We start from the raw sequence: 21400 nt of genomic DNA, 5'->3' as shown, positions 1-21400 counted from the left end.
ACGTGTGATGCAAGAAAATATATGAAATATATATTTATTTAAAAAGCTCATTCAAATTTATATAAATGGAAAACATTTTTTTCCCAAAGAATTCGATTAACTCCATGATTATCTTAAAGCCTTTCATTTTCCATCATCAAACCTATGTAATACATGGGTCTATAACCTAGTGAATAAATAAACAATAGAAAAAATATCTATTATATCATTCAAACAAACATTGTTTTAAAGAAGTAAACTTAGTATATATATATATATATATATATATTGTTGATACATATTATGTGGACGCGACTCGGTTCGGTTCGACCCGGATAGGTTCGGCTCAAGCCCGACGTCACGACATTCCTCCGTCGTGCGCCCCAGAGTTCGACACGCGAAGCACGAAGCGCCACGAACTGGTTCCTGCCGCGACATCATCATGACATCATCATGATGATGTCAAGATGATGTCATCAGTTGGCTAAACATTTCAAATCTTCAAAAGTGATTCACGTAAATCATGTGTTGGGCCAATCAAGTTAGATGATCAGATTACATGTTGGGCCAATCATGACAAAACAAAAGGCTTGGGCCTCATCTTATCAAAAGCCAAAGCCCAACCCATGCAAAACAAATATTTATGACGAAATCAGGGGATTTCGGAGAAGGCTTTGGGATTTCGACTACCATATGGGATTTCGACCATCATTTGATTTCGTTGATGTGTTTCACTATATAAATAGAACTGATAGAACACAGAAAAGAAACACATTAGAACACACACACGAGAGAGAGAGTTTACAGAGCACATTTGTAAACGTTGATTTGTAACTGACTTTTCATAGTATTAATACAGTGGTGTTAATCGTTGAAATCTCGTGTCCATATTATCATTGCGTGTTCTATCTCGGTTTGCATCTCCGGTTGGATTCCGCACAACCGGGTGTGTTTGTACACAAGGAGTAGGCGACTAGATCCTCCCCTAGCCGGACCTACAAGTGGTATCAGAGCCTTGGCTCTTCTCCTTGTTAAAACCGAGTGGTTTTTCGAGTTGTTCTTCGAGTTTTAAAAGCTTATCTTTCTGAAAAACCGTGTGTTTTGCTGATTATTTTAATTAAAACCCTGTTATAAAACTTGTTTGCATGATATTCATTGGTTTTATTAAACTTTTTAGCTGAATATTGTGTTTGAAAGATCATCGGTTTTTCCAGAAAGTCATCAAGTTCATCTTCACATTCAAAGTGTTCTTGTTGACTCAACTTTTTGATCCTTGGAAATTAAATTGTCAAATTGTTTGTGTATTGGAAATTGTAATTTGATTAAAATATTAGTTCACCTTACTGGTTGGTAAGTTGGGAATGGTGTGTAGCCGAAAGTTGGTTCTATTGTGTCAGTAAAGATAAGTTGGTGTTTGACAAAAGTGATCATTTGTGTCAGGATAATAAGATAACATCTAAGGTCTTTGAAAATATTGAAAATATCTCCTGTGTCTATGGTTATAATTGTCAACGAAATCACATGAGAGTGTTGGACGAAATCACTTGACATCATTCAACTTATATATTGGACGAAATCACTTGATATCATTCAACTTATATTCTGGACGAAATCCCCTCCTATTTTCGTCATAAACAGTTCTGCGACGAAATCAACTAATTCTGGACGAAATTACTTTTCCTGGCGAAATCATAAGTGTCAGTAAAACATTTCAGCAACGAAATCACTTTTCCTGACGAAATCAGAAGTGTCAGTAAAACATTTCAGCAACGAAATCACCATTTCAGCGACGAAATCACTTGTCAGCGGCAAAATCAAACATATCAGCGACGAAAACCCCTATTTTCGTCACATACTTGTGTTATTCTTAAACAGAAGACTTTTAAATCATATTTAACTGATTGATTTGTGTGATTTGTTCAGGTATTTGTCATTAAACATCAAAAATGAATCCGAGTTGGTGGGGAACTCCGGCTCCAGATAGTGGGAAATATACAAGTTCGGGTTCAACCCCCTCATGGTGGGGTACACCGGCGCCAGACAGTGGAAAGTATACATCTACAAGTCTATCGCCTTCATGGGCCGAGTCTCCGGTATCGACATCTTCTCAGGGAAATCAGTGGGCGTTGGTATCAAATCAAACTCCAAGCATTCAAAGTATTCTCTTAAGCGAGAGTGAAACTGGAAGTTTGAATCGACCTCCAAAGCTGATGCATTTAAATGAATATCCGGGTTGGGCTGATCGTTTTCGTACATATGTTCTGGGTCAGAATACAGAGCTGTGGATACGTTTCACCACAGATTTTGATCAAGCCATCGAGGTTGCTGCTTCTTCAACTGCCACATTTGCAGATCTTCCAGAGGATCAAAAAAAGACTTATGATCTGGAGAAGAAAGCTTACGCCATTCTCACCCAGGCGTTAAGCAAAGATATTTATCACCAGTTTGTCAGCTTCAAGACTACGAAGAAGTTGTGGGACGGTCTAAAAACCAGAGGAGTAGGGAATGAGGCAACACGTCAATTGCGTCATGATCTGCTCAAGAAGGAATTTGACGGTTTTGCATGCTTGGATAAGGAGTCCTTGGGTGATATGACAAGCAGATTTTATCATTTGCTTACTGAGTTGAACAACTTTGGCGTGACAACAACTCAGACAGAGGTTGTAAAGAAGTTTGCTGATGCATTGCCACCCCAATGGAACAGTTTTCTGGAGATTCTGAAGTATAATGGGGTCATGGCTACTACAAACATCAACGACTTCGTGCAGTTGTTGGAGAACAAGGACCAAGAAGAAACCTTGAAAGCAAAGAGAGTTCTTGTGCCGCAGAATCCAGAAATGTATTATGGAACTACAAGTTCTTCTTCTTCAAGAGCCATTGTGCCAAGCAGCCAACATGCTCCTCTGCAGACAGCATTTGTCACAAGCACTGATATGTATGGCAATACAGTGCAAGTTCCTGTTAAGCCTCCTCCAACCACTGACATGTATGGAAATCCAATACAGCCACCTCCTCCTCCTCCCGCTCAAACACAACGTGCATGTTATGGAGGAACATCATCTGCTGGTCAACAAACAAAACTAAGTACAGTGCAGCTTGACACTTCAAGTTTTTCTAAAGTCAGTGTAGAAGTAGCTAAGGAACACATGGAGCTGCTTAACACTGTAGTGAGCGCGTACTACGGGTTAATAGAAGGTCAGATTGGCAACATCAATCTGACACAAGAAGATTATCGGCAGATAGATAAAGAAGAGATGGATCTGATGGATATCAAGTGGGCCTTTGCGAGTGCTGTGAGAAGAGCAAAGGATTGGATGGAAAGTACTGGCAGAACCAGCTTGGAAAGTAAGCGAGACACCAAGTATGGGTTCGATAAACAGGCGGTGAAGTGCTTCAACTGTGGTGAACGGGGTCACTTTAAGAGGGAGTGTACAAAGCCAGCCCAGCACGGTAATCAAAATCCCTTCAGAAACCAAGGCAACCAGCAGAACAGAAACAATGAGCGTACTTTGGTGCCTGTCAACAACCAAACCAACCGGGCTCTGGCAGTTCAGGTGGATGAAGGTTGTGACTGGTCAATCCAGTTGGGTAGTGATGCACCCGATGGAACAGCGTGTTTTGCTCAGGTTGTGAAGGAATTAGTTCACACCAGTGGTGGAGAATCTTCTGCCAGTGGTGGTGAATCGTCTGAAGATGAAGACTCTTCTGGGTATAGCAGGAGTGTTGATGAAGAATCATCCAATTCTGGAGATGATCATGTGGGTGAGACATCAAATGCTGGAATCGATGAAGACATTGATGAACTTTTGGAGGAAACTACAGCAGGCACTCAAAGAAGATCTATTCTGGTGGATCAAGCTGCTTTTACTTCGTCTTCTCTCCATTCAGCCTTTATGGCTAATATCGGCAGTTCGTCAAGTCAGGTATGTGTCGATGAACCCACTGCTGATAATTGTGTTAACTGTGATAGCTTGAATGCTAAATGTGCTGATCTAGAAGGAAACATGTCTGAGTTGCAAGCCAAACATGATGCTTTACAAGCTAGTTTGTTTGACTTGCAAGACAAACATGGTTCCTTATCTGCTGAGTGGTGTGACTTGCAAAGCAAGCATAAGGCTTTGCAAGAAAAATATGATGTGACATTTATCCACAATCAGAAATTGACTGTGGATCTCTCAAAATGCACAGAAGCCAACATGTTTTATGAAAACCATGAAAAGGAATTTAAGTCAGTAATTGAAACATTAAAGAAAGATAAAACTGAACTGACTAAAATGGTTTCAAGAAAACAAACTGACATAAATTTGTATATATCTCGTCTTGAGATCATGCAAAAAGAGATGGCTTGTGTGAAAACAGAAAGTGATGCGATCCAGCTCAAGTTAGACAGTTATTTGAGCTCTAGCTATGTGTTGGACCACATCATCGATGTTCAGAAGGAAAAGAGAGATGTCACATGCATAGGCTATAAGAAGTGTCCACCACCAGTTAGACACAATTATGATGCCATGCCTGATGAGGAGGACAGAGTGTTCTTTGAACCATCTGTGCCTCTAGATGTGAAAGAGTTTGCTGCAGGGCTCGGATACCAAAAAGAAGTATCCTCAGATTCAGATATGTCAGCAGATACATTTGTAAGTGCTGAACAGAATCAGGATCCTCCTGTCATTATTGAGGATGCTGATTCTTCTGATGATGAATCTGATGATACTGTCACAGCAAAGTCTGATGCGGTGATTAAAGATGAGGACATACCTCTTGAGAATTACATTCTATGTGATCCTCCAGCAAAACCCGCTAAGACTGTTGCAGTCGAGCCCGTGTCTGAAAAAGAGTCGGAAAGTGTGAATTTGCTGTACACTCTGGTTGGTGATGATAAGATCTATTCAGACAAAGACTTTCCGATTAAAAATGTTAATCAATCTTTAATCAGTAAAGTTTTTGAAAATTCGACGAGTAAGTTCTTGGGAAAGGCAGGACCTAAAGTTACAGTTACACAGTGTCCTCCTATCCCAAAAGCCGAAATCCGAAAACAATTTGGCAACAAGAAATTACCAGCGATGCCAAAACAGCAAAATCACACCAAGCCCAAAGGTAAATCACCGGCTCAAGCTGAAAAGAAGCCGAATCAGAAGAAGAAGAAAGATGTTAACTTTGTGAAATCGACGGGAACAGACAAAATTGAAAAGTTTGAAAATCAATCTAACTTAGATTTTGTCAAGAAAGCTATTGTCGAGAAAAGAAATGAACCAAGCAGTTCAAAACCCAGTACCTCGGGTTCACAAAGTTCAACATCATCGGCTAGACGATCACATGATTCTTCGGGGTTTGTTGAACGAAGATCATGTTTTGAGTGTGGAACCATTGGGCATATAATTCGAAATTGCCCATATCTTCATAAGCAGAAAGAAAAGGTTGATGATCCCCGTGACCACAATGACCGTAAGCGATCTGTTTATGTGAAACAAGATCCCCGCCTTGTAAAAGAAAGGGAGAAGAAACAGAAACACCAACAGGTCAAAAAGATTGAAAAAGCAATTAAAACCGATGTGGTTCAAAAACAATCTGTTTCTGTAAAACCACTTAACCCAAAAACTTCAAACAACAAAGAAGTTAAAGTTTTAAAGAATAATACTGGTGAAACCAAACAGACTTGGAAACCAAAAACGGTTGTTAAATCAGGGGGACCATCACAATTCACCAATCATCAAAGACAAGAAGTTATTGTTATTGATGAAAATGGAAGACCCAAGACCACAATGGCTTGGGTCCCCATCTCCAACTAATCATTTGAGTTCATGTGCAGGGTGTTCCAGGAGGAACTATCAGTAGTCACTGGATTGTTGATAGTGGGGCATCCAGGCACATGACAGGCGACATGAAGCTTCTCTACGACGTCAAATCTATTAGAGGCGGTTATGTTGCTTTTGCTGGAGATAAAGGTGGATATATAACGGGTGAAGGAATGATATCCAATGGGATTGTCAGCTTTGACAAGATCAATTTCGTGCAACAACTTGATCACAATCTTCTCAGCGTTTCTCAAATTTGTGACAAGCAATTCTCAGTTCACTTTGATGCTAATGGATGTTATGTGCTGAAGCCCGGCTTCAAAATTCCAAAAGAGTGGATTCTCTTATCGGCTCCAAGGATAAATGACTTGTACGTCCTTGATATGAGCCAGGCTGTTACTACGTCTGCACAAGCAACATGTTTCGTTTCCAAAGCCACAGAAAAAGACACTATCTCTTGGCATAGACGTATGGGTCACATTCACCTACGCAAAATGAATCATTTGGTTTCAAATGAATTGGTGAATGGTGTTCCTCTCAAAAATTTCCATCTTCAAGACGTCTGTGTTTCATGCCAAAAGGGTAAACAAACGAAGAAAAAGCACCCTACAAAGAATATCAACACCGTGGCAGTTCCCCTTGAACGTTTGCACATGGATTTGTTCGGTCCTGTCAAGCACAAAAGTATTCGGGGTGATCAATACTGTCTCGTCATTACTGATGATTATTCAAGATTTTCTTGGGTGGCGTTCATGGCACACAAGAGTGAAACGTTTGGAATTATCAAAAACTTGATCGTTCAGATTGAGAATTTGTACAAACTAAAGGTTAGGCGGATACGTAGCGACAATGGTACTGAATTCAAAAATCATGCCATGGCGGAGTTTTGCACTGAAAAGGGTATTCTTCATGAGTTTAGTGCAGCTTATACTCCTCAACAAAATGGCGTCGCTGAACGTAAGAACCGCACATTGATCGAGACTGCTAGGACAATGTTGGTAGAGTCGCAGTTACCCATTCCATTCTGGACTGAAGCTGTCGCCTCTGCATGCTATACATTGAACAGAGTCCTTACAGTCAAAAGACACAACAAGACATGCTTTGAGCTTATCAACAAACGGAAACCAGATCTGTCTTATCTTGAACCGTTTGGAGCTCCTTGCACAATGATCGATCCTAATGGAAAGTTTGGGGCAAGAGCAATTGAGGGATACTTTCTTGGGTATGCCACCCCTAACTTACGAGTCTGGAATCTAGAGACAAAAAGGGTCGAGGAATGGTCTGAGGTCAGAGTACAAAGGCACACCTTGCCAGTTAAATGTCCTGGTCAGCCTTGGATGTTTGAGTACGATGACTTTTTCAATTCGATCAATGTTGAAGCCGTTGAAGAAAATGCTGCGGCTAGGATGTTTTTCGAGAGTGACAATGCAACAGTTTCACCGGTGGTTCGTCCAATTCTTGTTAATCAAGAACCATCTTCTTCGGTGAACAACAATACTCTCAACAATGAGGATTTTCATGATGCAACCGAATTGAACGAATCTTCAGAGGATGATGAATTTCTAGATGCAGATCAAGAAGCTCCTACAACAGCAGTTCATGGTACTTCAGAGGGTACTCCTCCAGTGGATGCCCACAGAACAGCTGAAGCTACTGCATCATCCTCTTCGTCAATTCCGGGCCTTGATTTGGTTGTTGATCTAAATCTCAACAACCTGGGTATCAATATCCCAGTTTGAGATAATCCTGAAACAAGGATTCATAATACCCATCCTCAAGAAAACATCATTGGAAATGTGCAAAGTGGCATTCAAACGAGAAACATGTTGCGAAACAACAACAACGCAGGCTTGTATGCAGCAATTAGAGAATCCGGGCAACAAAACGATTGGTCTTTCGCGTGTTATGTGTCACAGGAAGAACCAAGAACTTGGAAAGAAGCCTTGAAAGATAACTCATGGGTGGAAGCCATGCAGGAAGAATTGCAACAGTTCCAGAAGCTGGGTGTTTGGAAACTGGTAGAGAAACCTCCTGGATACAAGAAGATTGGTACCCGTTGGGTTTTCAAATGCAAAAAGGATGACCGCGGAGTTGTTATCCGAAACAAAGCGCGTTTAGTCGTTCAAGGTTTTCGTCAGATTGAAGGCATCGACTACAACGAAGTGTATGCACCAGTGGCACGTCTCGAAGCAATTCGAATCTTTCTAGCCTATGCGTCCTTCAAAGGATTCAAGGTTTATCAAATGGACGTGAAAAGTGCATTTTTACATGGTGTGGTTGAAGAAGAGGTATATGTCGAACAACCTCCAGGTTTTGAAGATCCTATCCATCCCGATCGGGTTTGGTTGCTCAACAAAGCTCTCTATGGTCTTCATCAAGCACCGCGAGCTTGGTATGCAACCTTATCACACTATCTGCTGGAGAACGGTTTTCGACGGGGTCTTATCGACTGTACTCTCTTCATCAAAGAACAAGATGGAGATCTTCTACTGGTACAGGTATATGTTGATGATATTATTTTTGGCTCTACTAATGATGTCTTGTGTAGGGAATTCGAGCGCATTATGCAGGATAAATTCGAGATGAGTGCTATGGGGGAAATGACCTTCTTCTTGGGCCTTCAAGTGCAACAAACGGAGTCTGGGATATTCATCCATCAGACTAAATATGTTGGTGACATCTTGAACCGATTTCAGATGTCTGATGCAACGCCCATTGGAACCCCGTTGCCAACCAATCACGGGATTACTCCTGACTTGAAGGGTGAAGCTGTTAGCCCATCCAACTATCGCGCAATGATCGGATCTCTTATGTACCTCACAGCATCAAGGCCAGATATAATGTTCCCAACGTGCCTGCTTGCCAGATATCAAGTTAATCCGAAGGCCTCACATCTTGCAGCTGTTAAAAGGATTTTTCGTTATTTGAAGGCTTACCCGGACACCGGTCTGTGGTATCCTAGGGATAATAACTTTGAATTGGTAGCATTCAGTGATTCTGATTTTGGCGGATGCAAAATCGACGGCAAATCCACAACGGCTGGATGTCAGTTTTTAGGAAATCGCCTAGTCACATGGCAGTGCAAGAAGCAGACGTGTGTCGCTACATCAACATGTGAAGCTGAATACATTGCTGCCTCAAGTTGTTGCTCACAAGTTCTGTGGATTCAACAACAATTGCGGGACTACGGTTTTGAATTCCTAACTACTCCTATATACGTTGATAATTCTGCTGCTTTAGATATCACTAGAAATCCTGTGCAGCATTCAAAGACCAAACACATCGAAATCAAGTATCACTTCATACGTGACTGCTTTGAGAAAAGATTAATCGATGTTGTTAAGGTCCACACCGATGACCAACGTGCCGACCTCTTTACCAAAGCGTTTGACAAATCAAGATTTGACTTTTTATTATTGGTAAACGGCATTAAGGTCAAGCAAGAGTAAATCTAACATCGGAAAATCATTTTTGTAAATATCTTTGTGTTTTTAAATTTGTCTTAGTTTATTGATTTTAGGGGAGTAAATCCAAAAATATGAAAATCCAAAAACATCGAAAAATTTCAAAAACACAAAAACAATAGAAAATCAAAAATGAGTTTCCTGGCGAGCAAAATAGAAAATGATAGTACATCAGTGGTCTATCCAAGCCTCTTTAAACCTTAAATGAAAAACGATAAGCAGCTCTATATAAGCTGTATCGGTAGGCTCACAATCATTTTAAAGTGTGCAGGGTGATATAAATATTAAACCGACTGAAGACCAGGTGGGAACCATTCATTGGCATATGGTCTTAGTACCGAAATTTCGTTTGATAGATTGCCGAGGTTCTGAGATATTCGGTCTTTATGCTGCTTATCATCTGGGTATCATGGTTGCTTCTATAAATAGACTAAGTCTAAGATCTTCCATGATACTATACATACGTGTACATAATTCATACTGCATTCGACCTCAATAAGTGATAAACAATCACATGTCCATATCAAATAAGTGATAAAATATCACATTTATCCGGGAGTCAAGTTCGTCTCTCTGCTGTACGGAAGTACTGACCTGTTCACGGACTTGCTCCTGTGCCCTCATGCATATGAAAGTCAAGTTCCTCATCAATAAGTGATTATATCACAAAGGGCTTGTTTTCAAATCAAAATAAGTGAGAATCTCACATCATATACGGTCAAACAGATGATAATCGGTATACTCACTGGTAAGATGAACCCTCGTGCATACCTTGATACGGGAATGTGTCGTGATGTGGATGAACACCGGTCGGTAAGTATAAATCATACATTAACTTATCCTCTAAACATGATTACATCTGATAAGTTGAGCTTAAGTGGACAACAATACCGATAATTGTTATAGGATGCTTATCTTAATGTTAACTAACTGAACAACAAGAGCGTTTTGGCATGACCGTACACTGATATGATTCTCTTACCCTCGAAACTCGCAAAAAGAATGTCTGTATATATTTATTTACTGCTTTCAGTCTTTACATTTAAAAATTCAAAAATACCAAAAAGATTTTATTTCTATCTTATTTTCGATCGTACGATGTTGGATCTCGAGTCTTCGTTGCCTGAAACCTGAACGAAAACCAAATTGACTAAATCTTCATAAACGGTCAAAATTTGCAAGTTTTGAAAGTTAAAAACCTAAAATTGATAAATTTTTTAAACTTTCAAACTGTCGGACGGTGATTGATTGAACAATGGTCACATGTGTGTCGTTTGCTTATGATATTCCAAGCAGTTGTTCTCATTACGCGTTTAGATTTCTTGCATGTGCAGATTCTAAAGGCAAGGAGAACATGGTCGGTGACAAGCTTCGGAATGAAGACACGACGTGAAAGGCACTCAAAAGATAAAGATGATCGAGTTGCCGCTAACCATCATCAACACCACAAGGATCTCAAGTACTGAAGATCAAGTCATTCACGAGCATAACTCAAGGGGGAGCTTATGTTAAGGGGGAGTTTGTTAACACACTTCCTATATGAAAAGGGGAGTTTGTTGATACACTTTCTGCTTTGAAGACGTGAAGACTTTGAAGATCCTCCGACATGGAAGACATGGAAGTTGAACCTCACGAGTAGCGTCCAAGGGGGAGTTTGTTGATACATATTATGTGGACGCGACTCGGTTCGGTTCGACCCGGATAGGTTCGGCTCAAGCCCGACGTCACGACATTCCTCCGTCGTGCGCCCCAGAGTTCGACACGCGAAGCACGAAGCGCCACGAACTGGTTCCTGCCGCGACATCATCATGACATCATCATGATGATGTCAAGATGATGTCATCAGTTGGCTAAACATTTCAAATCTTCAAAAGTGATTCACGTAAATCATGTGTTGGGCCAATCAAGTTAGATGATCAGATTACATGTTGGGCCAATCATGACAAAACAAAAGGCTTGGGCCTCATCTTATCAAAAGCCAAAGCCCAACCCATGCCAAACAAATATTTATGACGAAATCAGGGGATTTCGGAGAAGGCTTTGGGATTTCGACTACCATATGGGATTTCGACCATCATTTGATTTCGTTGATGTGTTTCACTATATAAATAGAACTGATAGAACACAGAAAAGAAACACATTAGAACACACACACGAGAGAGAGAGTTTACAGAGCACATTTGTAAACGTTGATTTGTAACTGACTTTTCATAGTATTAATACAGTGGTGTTAATCGTTGAAATCTCGTGTCCATATTATCATTGCGTGTTCTATCTCGGTTTGCATCTCCGGTTGGATTCCGCACAACCGGGTGTGTTTGTACACAAGGAGTAGGCGACTAGATCCTCCCCTAGCCGGACCTACATATATATATGGAGCCGTTAAAATAGAGACCATCTCCAGTTGTAAAAACTGTAAGAACCACTCTCAACCAATCAGATAAAGGGGTAGTTTGGTCATTTCCCTTAAAAGTCCTATCTATCATCTCTCCTCTCTCATCTCTCCTCTTTAAATGTTTTGCAGACTTTCATTTTATCACATCTTTATTCTCTCTCCACCACATAATTGCTAATATTCTTCTCTCTCTCGTATAGTGAAACCAGATCTTAAAAGTTTGAAGATCTTCAACAACAAAACTCAAAACCAAACCACAATCATCTTCAAAGCCAAAATCCCCATCCCTATCTTCGGCCTCCCTTCCTCTCCGCCACCCACAACCATCCCTCAGCCGCCGCATCCACCCCAAGACCCCATCCCGCCGATCCGCCACAAGACCCCATCTCTCTTTGCTCACTCTGTTCTTTAAAGGGTTGTTGTTTTTCAGTGAAACTGGGGATAAAGTCATCGGCTCAACATCATCAGATCGGATGGGATGGTGACCGGTCACGGCCAGAGACACCGGCTACAGTGGCGACTATGGTGGTGGGTGCTCGAGATGATGGTATTGACGATGATGGCAGGTGGTGGGTGCTCGATGACGGTGGTGGTGTGCCGATGACGGAGGTGGTGGGTGCTCGAGATGATGGTTTGAGTCGGGTCAGTGAATGTGGGTTTTCAATTTTGTTTTGGTTGGGTTTCATTGATATTTGTCTGATGAACTCTGTGGGTTTGTTCCTGTGTGTTTTTTTATCAGTGAACTATGTTTTTGATTTTCTAGTGATTTTTGATTTTCTGGTGATTTTTGCCCTGTGTTCTTGTTTATCTGGTGGATTTTGATCAGTGGACTATGTGGGTTTGATATGTTGGAACTTGGATGGGGGCGGCGATGAAGCAAAAAAAAATAAATAAATAAAATAAACCCGTAGATTTTGATGACGATGGCGCGACAACGATGGTGGAGGGTAGGTTTATGAACCTGCAACCCCACTTTGCAGCCTTTTTTATTATCGGAAAATCTGAGCCAAACCCCTTTTTCAAGATACACTTTGTTTTAATGTTGTTGTTTTTTTTATTTCCACCCCCCTATTCGATGATGATAACGATATATATGAGACACCACCCGAGTTTGCGATTTCTGAGTGCGTTCGTTTTTGCGTAAAAAAATAAAAAAAGAGTTAAACCGTAAACTTTTTAACGTAAACCGTAAACTTTTTATCGTAAAACGTAAATATGTAAAACGTAAATTTTTTTATGTAAAACGTAAAACGTAAAAAGTTTTACATAAAACGTTAAACGTAAATTTTTTTACGTAAAACGTAAAATGTAAAACTTTTAACGTAAAACGTAAAAGTTTTACGTAAAACTTAAAACGTAAAAAACTGTTAAACCGTAAACTTTTTAACGTAAAACATAAAATGTTTAACGTAAAACGTAAACTTTTTAAACATAAAACGTAAAACGAAAAAACGTAAAAAGTTTTACGTAAAACGTAAAACTTAAAAACGAAGCGTTAAAAATGTAAAAAACGTAAAAAAAAAAGCGGCGCGTTAAAACGAAAAAAAACGTAAAAACGTTAAAAAACGGCGCGTTAAAACGTAAAAAATGTAACGTAAAAAATGGCGTGTAAAAAAACGACGCTTGAAAAAGCCCGGCGTAAAAATCGGCGCGTTAAAAAAACGACGATTGAAACGTAAAATCAACGCGTAAACCGTAAAAAACGGCGCCTAAAACGTTAAAAAAACGGCGCGTAAAGTTTTTAACGTAAATGTGGGCGCGTTAAAAAATCTGTTTTCAAAAAAGTTTTTAAACCAAAAAATCAGTTTCTTAATAAAAAATAATTAAGACGTAAAAGGTTTACGTAAAACGTAAAACGTAAACAAATAAAAGTGTTACGTAAAAAGTTTTTCGTAAGTTTTATGTAAAGTTTTTCGTAAACTTTTTCTTAAGTTTTACGTAAAACGTGAAAATTTTAACGTAAAACGTAAAAACTTTTACGTAAAACGTAAAAAGTTTAAATTTTTAATGTAAAAAGTTTTACGTAAAACGTAAAAAGTTTAACGTAAAACGTAAAAACTTTTACGTAAAAAGTTTAAATTTTTAACGCAAAACGTAAAAAGTGTACAAAAAGGGGCACGTTAAAAAAAGTGAAAAAACGGCGCTTTTAAAACGGCGTGTAAAAAGCCGATGCGTTAAAAAACGTGGAGAAACGGCGCGTTTTAAAAAAACGACGCTTGAAAAAACGGCGCGAAAAAACGCGTAAAAAACGGCGCGTTAAAAAACTTCGGAAAAACGGCGTGTAAAAAGCGTGTAAAAAATTTGGCGCATTAAAAAACGTGGAAAAAACGGCGCGTAAAAAACGTGTAAAAAACTGCGCGTTAAAAAAACGCCGACTGAGAAAAACGACGACTTAAAAAAACGGCGCGTTAAAAAACGCCGATTGAGAAAAACGACGGCTTTAAAAAACGGCGCGTAAAAACGGCGCGTGAAAAACGGCGCATAAAACCGGCGTTAAAAACCGGCGCGTTAAAAAACGGCGCGTTAAAAAATCGGTGCGTTAAAAACGGCGCGTTGAAAACGCCGATTGAGAACAGCGCGTTAACAAACGGCGTTAAAAAACGGCGCGTTAAAAAACGGCGCGTTAAAAACGCCGATTGAGAACGGCGCGTTAAAAAATCGGGGCGTTAAAAACGGCGCGTTAAAAAATCGGGGCGTTAAAAACGGCGCGTTAAAAAACGGCGTGTTAAAGAAACGCCGATTGAGAAAAACGAAGCCTTAAAAAAACGGCGCGTAAAAAACGGCGTTAAAAACAGTGCGTTAAAAAACAGCGTTGGCGCGTTACGCTTGAAAAACGGCGCATTAAAAAACGGAGTTAAAAACGGCGCGTCAAAAAAACGTAAAAAGTTTAACGTAAAACTTAAATTGTAAAAAGTATAAAAATATTTAAAAAAAATATGAATTTAAAAATGTTTTTAATAAAGAAATTATTTTTAAAAAATAAAAGTAATAAAAAGTAATTAATGAATAGGACAAAAAAGATAATTTAAAATTAATATATATAAAAAGACAAAATAGAGTTATTTTACTTAAATACCCTTTTGTATTATAATATTAAAGACATAATAAGACAAAAAACTTTTAATATTATATTAACTACTTTTAATCACATTGATGGAGAGTGTGAGACATGGAAATTTAAGTGCTTATCTTACACACTTTATGCGGTTTTATATGATTGGATGTGTAGAATTGGATTATTGCGAGTGGTTGTATGTTTGCAGGTTAAACGCGTGAAATGGATGAAGTTACAGCATTTAACGATGAAGCGAGACATGTGATATTAATAAAGGCAGCCAACATTGAACTACACGCAGACCAAGGTAGGACTTCAGATGGACTTATTGTGGTGGCAAGATATGTGAATAAAAGTGATGGCTATTATCAAATCAACATCAACATTATATATCATCACGGCAGACTTGGACTACATGTGGGGGTGTGTGTTTGAAAAAGTCAATTTATTGATTTAATTATGAATGCAAATCAAAAAGGAAACAGTAACATCCACTTGGGGTCTACGCTTTGGAATCATGGTTTACGATTGGCAAGGGAGTGTCACGTGGTCTTTTGTTTTGTACAAGGATGGATATTAAACCCTAATAATTAAAGGGACTTTTGGGGGAGGATCGATCAGTCATTACACATTATTTTGACTTGTCCATTATCACGAAGTATGGGCAGCAACATCTAGAAGATTAAAAAAAAATATTGGCAGCCCATCATTGCGAATTGGGCCATTATCTCGAATTAGTGGAGCCCATTTTGGACTTCATGAGGGACGCAACATTGGCAGCCGGAATGGATTTTTTCTGGGGGGAGGGCAGCCGAACTCAACTCATTATCGAACATCAAGCATCATTCATCCATCATCATTCCACATCACTCACAAAACCGATCATGTCTTCAATCTTCGACCAAGCTTTTGAGGATCGCACGAACGTCATGAGCGGCTAGTCGTCTCGTGACCGTCTCCGGGACTAGGGTTTATGTTTGAACATTGGGTTTACATATGTTTACAACTTTTTGGATTGAGAATTGATTAATCATCGGTTAGTCGTTCCTATTGTTTTTGTTTTGATTAAACAGTATTTGATTATCGTAATCATTCTTGTTCATCAATTATTTGGTTTGCTCATCAACAACCGGGATTAAATTCTAGGATGTCATTGTTTTAAACCTTTAATCATTGAACCTGTTAACGTTTATGAAATCTAAAATTGGTAATTAACTGGATTACTATTCATTTGCATCAATCTTTCGGTTTCGATCGTGGATCATTGCAATCAAATATATTGTTTGTTAATTATTTATCAAAACAAGTTTTACAAATCATGTCTATGTGATTTTCAACTGGCCTGATTTTCTGCATAACCTGAAAACCCGGAGATTGGTCTATTTTTCTCATTATTGTTTACACCTACAATTTCAAATACGTTCTCATAATTACTCTCACAAAACTGCAAAAAGCAATTAGGTTTTAATTTAGATAGTAGATGATAATTGAAACAACGAACTTTTACACTTTCCACTGATTCCCCGTGGATTCGACACCCTACTTGCCCTTTACTAGTAAAAGGTGAATAGGACATCTTTAACTTTATTTTTGACCGACCTTACGACATCGATCACACATCCATCCATCTAGTTGATCTAAGGGCCATAAAGTGGTTCTCATGGTTTTTACAACAAGAGGTGGTTTTCATTTTAGCGATCCCATATATATATATATATATATATATATATATATATATATATATATATATATATATATATATATATATATATATATATATATATATATATATAGGATAATGTTATATGAAAAACCCTTCAATTTTAGAAAACTTTGCAAACCCAATGCATGGTCCACATTTATCCACGTGTCCCAGCCATCTTCATTTCTTTTTTACTTTTGAGGGCACACTGGTCTTTTTATATTTTCACTTGTCTCCTCTTGTCAGATCACCAACTCTCTATTTGTCATTTGTAGAGCATCAAAAAGATTAAACTCTCTCTTTCTTATTTCACTTTCTTATCCATGTTTTTTGTATCATTTTTCTTGATGAAGAAATCCAACATTTTACCAATCAGATTTAGACCGAAATGAAGAACAAAAATCAGATCGATCAATCCCTGATGAAGATCGTGGTTTTGTGATGAAGATGTTAATATATGAAGTCAGATCCACCTGAAAACACCTTCCAGATCTTGTTCAATTCCCGTTTAGATCTCGTTTGTCCACATGTTTCATAATGTTGTTACAGATCTGGATATTTGTGAGTTTTTTACACTTTTCTAGTTTATATAAAATATGATTTGTATATGTTGTTTCAGATCTTGATATTTGTGAGTTTTTACACTCTTTTAGTTTTATGCAATATATGTTTTCATATATGTTTGAATCTGGGTATTTCGTATGGATTTTTTTTGATTTTGTGGAGTTTATGTTAGTTGATAACTTGAGCATGTAGGTATGAACTTTTGAAAAATGATTATAATTTACGGTTCTATTATTTTACACTTAAATATTTGAACCAATAAAATATTGAATTTAAAAATGATATAGGTATGGACTTTATAAGATGATATTCAACGTCTGGCTCCATTTTTTACACTTAAAATATTAAAAAATATTCATAAAACCTGGTTGTTAATAGGTTTTTGTGTAATGGTTGTTTTAGAGATGAAACATGATTTTTTTTTGTTAAAATGGTTCTTAAAAGGGGTAGATGTTTATGTAATTTGCAGGTTTTTATTTTTGTGTTAAAAAGTTATGCTTGGTTTGGTTGCTTGTTTCGGCTTTTGATCTGAATAGTAACTGTTTTTTGTTGGTTTGGTTGCTTTGTTTGGGGCTTTTGATCAGAATAGTAACTGTTTTTGTGATGTTGTTTGGGGCTATGAATGTGTTAATATTTATGTCTGGTTAACGACTTAACGGTTATCTTATCTTTTTGTTATTAGACGGTGATGGATACAAGGGAAATAAGATCCAATTCTCGGGACCGTTGGTTTCGTTAAACGTGGATCAGATGCTCAAGGATCATGACCATGTTTATGTTACAGCACAACACAACTAACACGTATTGTTGTTACGTGTGACATGAAAACACATTTTTTTAACTTCCCTGGCATACGCACACCCATATGTTTACAAACTGTTTCAAGATCGACCCAAACAATAAAGCAAGGGTAGCCGCTGAAAAGCTAAGGCAACAAAGGTAGCCGCTGAAAAGCTAAGGCAGACTGTCAAAGGAAGCTCCACCATTTTCTTAGTGCTATGTATTTTCGTTTACTAGTAATATGTAATGTGAGACTCTTATTGTTTTATCTAGTACATGATGTTAAAACGGTATGGACTTAACACATTCTGGAAGTCTTAACACACGTTATAAAAGAGGCTTAACACACGTTATATCAGGTATACTATGTTGTTATTAAGTTACTATTGGAGTTTATGCATCCATTATGGAAGTCTTAACACACGTTATAATAGAGGCTTAACAAACGTTATACATGTCAGGCGCGTAACACATGTTACAGTATGTATATACAAAATGGGTGTGCATACAAATCATTGGAGTTTATGCATCCATTCTTAGTGCTATGTATTTTCGTTTACTAGTAATATGTAATGTGAGACTCTTATTGTTTTCTCTAGTACACGATGTTAAAACGGTCTAGACTTAACACATTTTCTATTGGAGTTTATGCATCCATCATGGAAGTCTTAACACATGTTATAATAGATGCTTAACACGCGTTATATATTTCAGTCGCTTAATACATGTTACAGTATGTATATACACATCATGGTGTTTTGGAAACCACTAGCTTATATATGACACCATGTTAAGTTAAACCAAGATTATAATAGAGTCTTAACACATTTTATCCCAGGTATACGGTGTTACGATATTAACTTGTATGTTCCATATTAACTTATATGCTCCATATTAACTTGTACACGTGTTACGATCGGTATATGCACATCATAGTGTTTTGCAAACCACTTTCATATACATGAATACAAGTCGGGTTACAACAAGATTATAATGGATGCTTAACACATGTTATCATATGTATACAAGTGGGGTTACAACAATACTACGATATTAACTAAGCTCACCACTAACAGATGAATACAAGTCGGGTTACCACTTTTGATATACATGAATACAAGTCGGGTTATAACGGATGCTTACATGTTATCATATGTATACAAGTGGGGTTACAACAAGATTACGATATTAACTAAGCTCACCATTAAACTCATCGCCCCCGTCGACTGTTTTCACCCTTGTCACATGTTAATCAATAACATGTTCCGAACAGACACATTGTAACACATGTTAGATCAGTATATACACATCATGGTGTTTTGTAAACCACTAGCTTACACATGAATACATGTCAGGTTACAGAAAGATTATAACAGAGGCTTAACACATGTTATACATTCCAAAATGTGCAAAACATGTTAGAAACGAACGAAAAGTTGTTACAGCATGAAAAATTCTTTATGGATTTGTTACAGCATGAACCACTAACACATGTTATAAACGAACGAAAACTTCTTTCCCAAAAAAGTTGACTTATTCAATGTCCCTGCATTAACGTCGCCGACATCCATCCAGCTTGTCAATTGAATATCTTTATGGATCTGTTTTGTAAATCAACGCACGTTATATATCATTCTAACAGGTGCTTAACACATGTTATTGGTCTATTTCTGTAAATCAAACAACCCAACAAAAAAAACACTTACTGTTCAGATCAAAAGTCCAAACCAGCAACCAAACCAACAAAAAAAACAATTATTGTTAAGATCAAAATCCCCAAACAAGCAACCAAACCAACAAAAAATCCCGTTCAAAATCTCATCCTAAAGTTTTCGATTTATTTAAAATACATGAACATTAACCATTACTAGATCTTGATTGAAGACAGAGGAGAGGAGAGAGAGAGAACATTAACCATTACTAGATCTTGACTCCGACGACGTTCCGAACTCCGGCACCACCAACCACCCACCCTCAACCACCTTCTACAACCACCCACTGTCGCCGCTATCAACCACCAACACCCCAGAATGAACCAGTCACCACCTTCCACCAACCACCAGATCTGTAACCACCATCGTCTTCTGCAACTGAATCATGCTTTGATCTGCAACCACCATCGTCTTCTGCAACTGAATCTGGAATTAGTATTTCTTGAAATCTTGAAGGTAGATATTTTAGTTCTGAAATGATACCATCTTCTTCTTGTTCTTCTTCACGTTTGTGGGGTGGGGGAGGAAAGAGATGTGTAATTGTGAGTAGAGAGTGGGAGAGAGAAAGAAGGATATGATTTTGAAATCTCTTATTTGATTTGACAGTACAACATGGCAGGTGGGTTTTTGATTTCCAATGCTCAAAAAGTCTTTTTTACTACCCAAAATGCCCTTTATGCATTAATTAAAATCTAATATATACACCAAAAAAGGAGAGCCATTGATCTATTAAAGTGAAACCAAATCAAGGGTGAATCTAGGGTTACCAAGGTTTCTTAAAAAAGATGGGGTTTCTTATAGAGCTCACCCCTATATATATATATATATATATATATATATATATATATATATATATATATATATATATATATATATATATATATATATATATATATATATATATATATATATATATATATATATATATATATATATATATATAGGTAGAGGATCCTGTAAAAAGTGCTCAAAGTGTTTTATAACACTATATATAATACTATATAACACTATATATCATTATATAACAAATATAACACTGTAGGTTGTCTGATAGAATGTCTATGATATATGTATAGTGTTATATTTGTTATATAATGATTTATAGTGTTACATAGTGTTATATGGTATTATATGGTGTTACATATTGTTATATGGTGTTTATATAGTGTTATATAGTATTATATATAGTGTTATAATACACTTCTCACACTTTAGGCCCTTTTTACACTATCCTTACCCATATACATATATATATATATATATATATATATATATATAGGATTAGGATCATGAGTGAACCACTTTTTGAGAGTGAACTAAATGAACTAATCTTGACCCTTGATCATTTTTTAGATTAAAAGGGTAAGATTGACATTAGCCAAGTACTTTTAATTAGAATACCTTAATTTTCTCCTCTCTTAACTCTCTCTCTCTCTCTCTCTCATTTTTAATTATTTCTCTATTATTTTAATTATTAATTATAAGAGATTGAATGACTAATTTTTTTATATAAATTGTTATGTTCCTTTTAAAATTAAATATTAAACCTAATTAAATTGGTTTTTAACATATCTGTATACAGGTCCGTATATATAAGACTTATACACTTGTGTATTATTACATCTTGTTTCCCCGGGTCGCTATAAACCACATTTTTACACTTGTGTATTATTCAAGTACATATCTGTATACAGGTCGGTATATACCCGACGTATACACCTGTGTATTATTCAAGTACATAGTGTATACATGTCGAAATATACCAGACTTATACACTTGTGTATTACTACATATTGTTTCCACTATACATCTTTTCATCAAACATTGATCTAATACATATATGTATAGAGAATGTAATTAAATATTTTTAATTGTGTTCTAAATGGAACAATATTTGATAATGTTTTTTTTAATTATGTAATATGTGAGAGAAAAAAAATATAAAGAATGTAATTAA

The sequence above is a fragment of the Helianthus annuus genome, chromosome 9, assembly GCF_002127325.2.
Source record: "Helianthus annuus cultivar XRQ/B chromosome 9, HanXRQr2.0-SUNRISE, whole genome shotgun sequence".
NCBI lineage: Eukaryota > Viridiplantae > Streptophyta > Magnoliopsida > Asterales > Asteraceae > Helianthus > Helianthus annuus.
The sequence above is the reverse complement of the archived record's forward strand: the minus strand, read 5'-3'. Positions refer to the sequence as shown.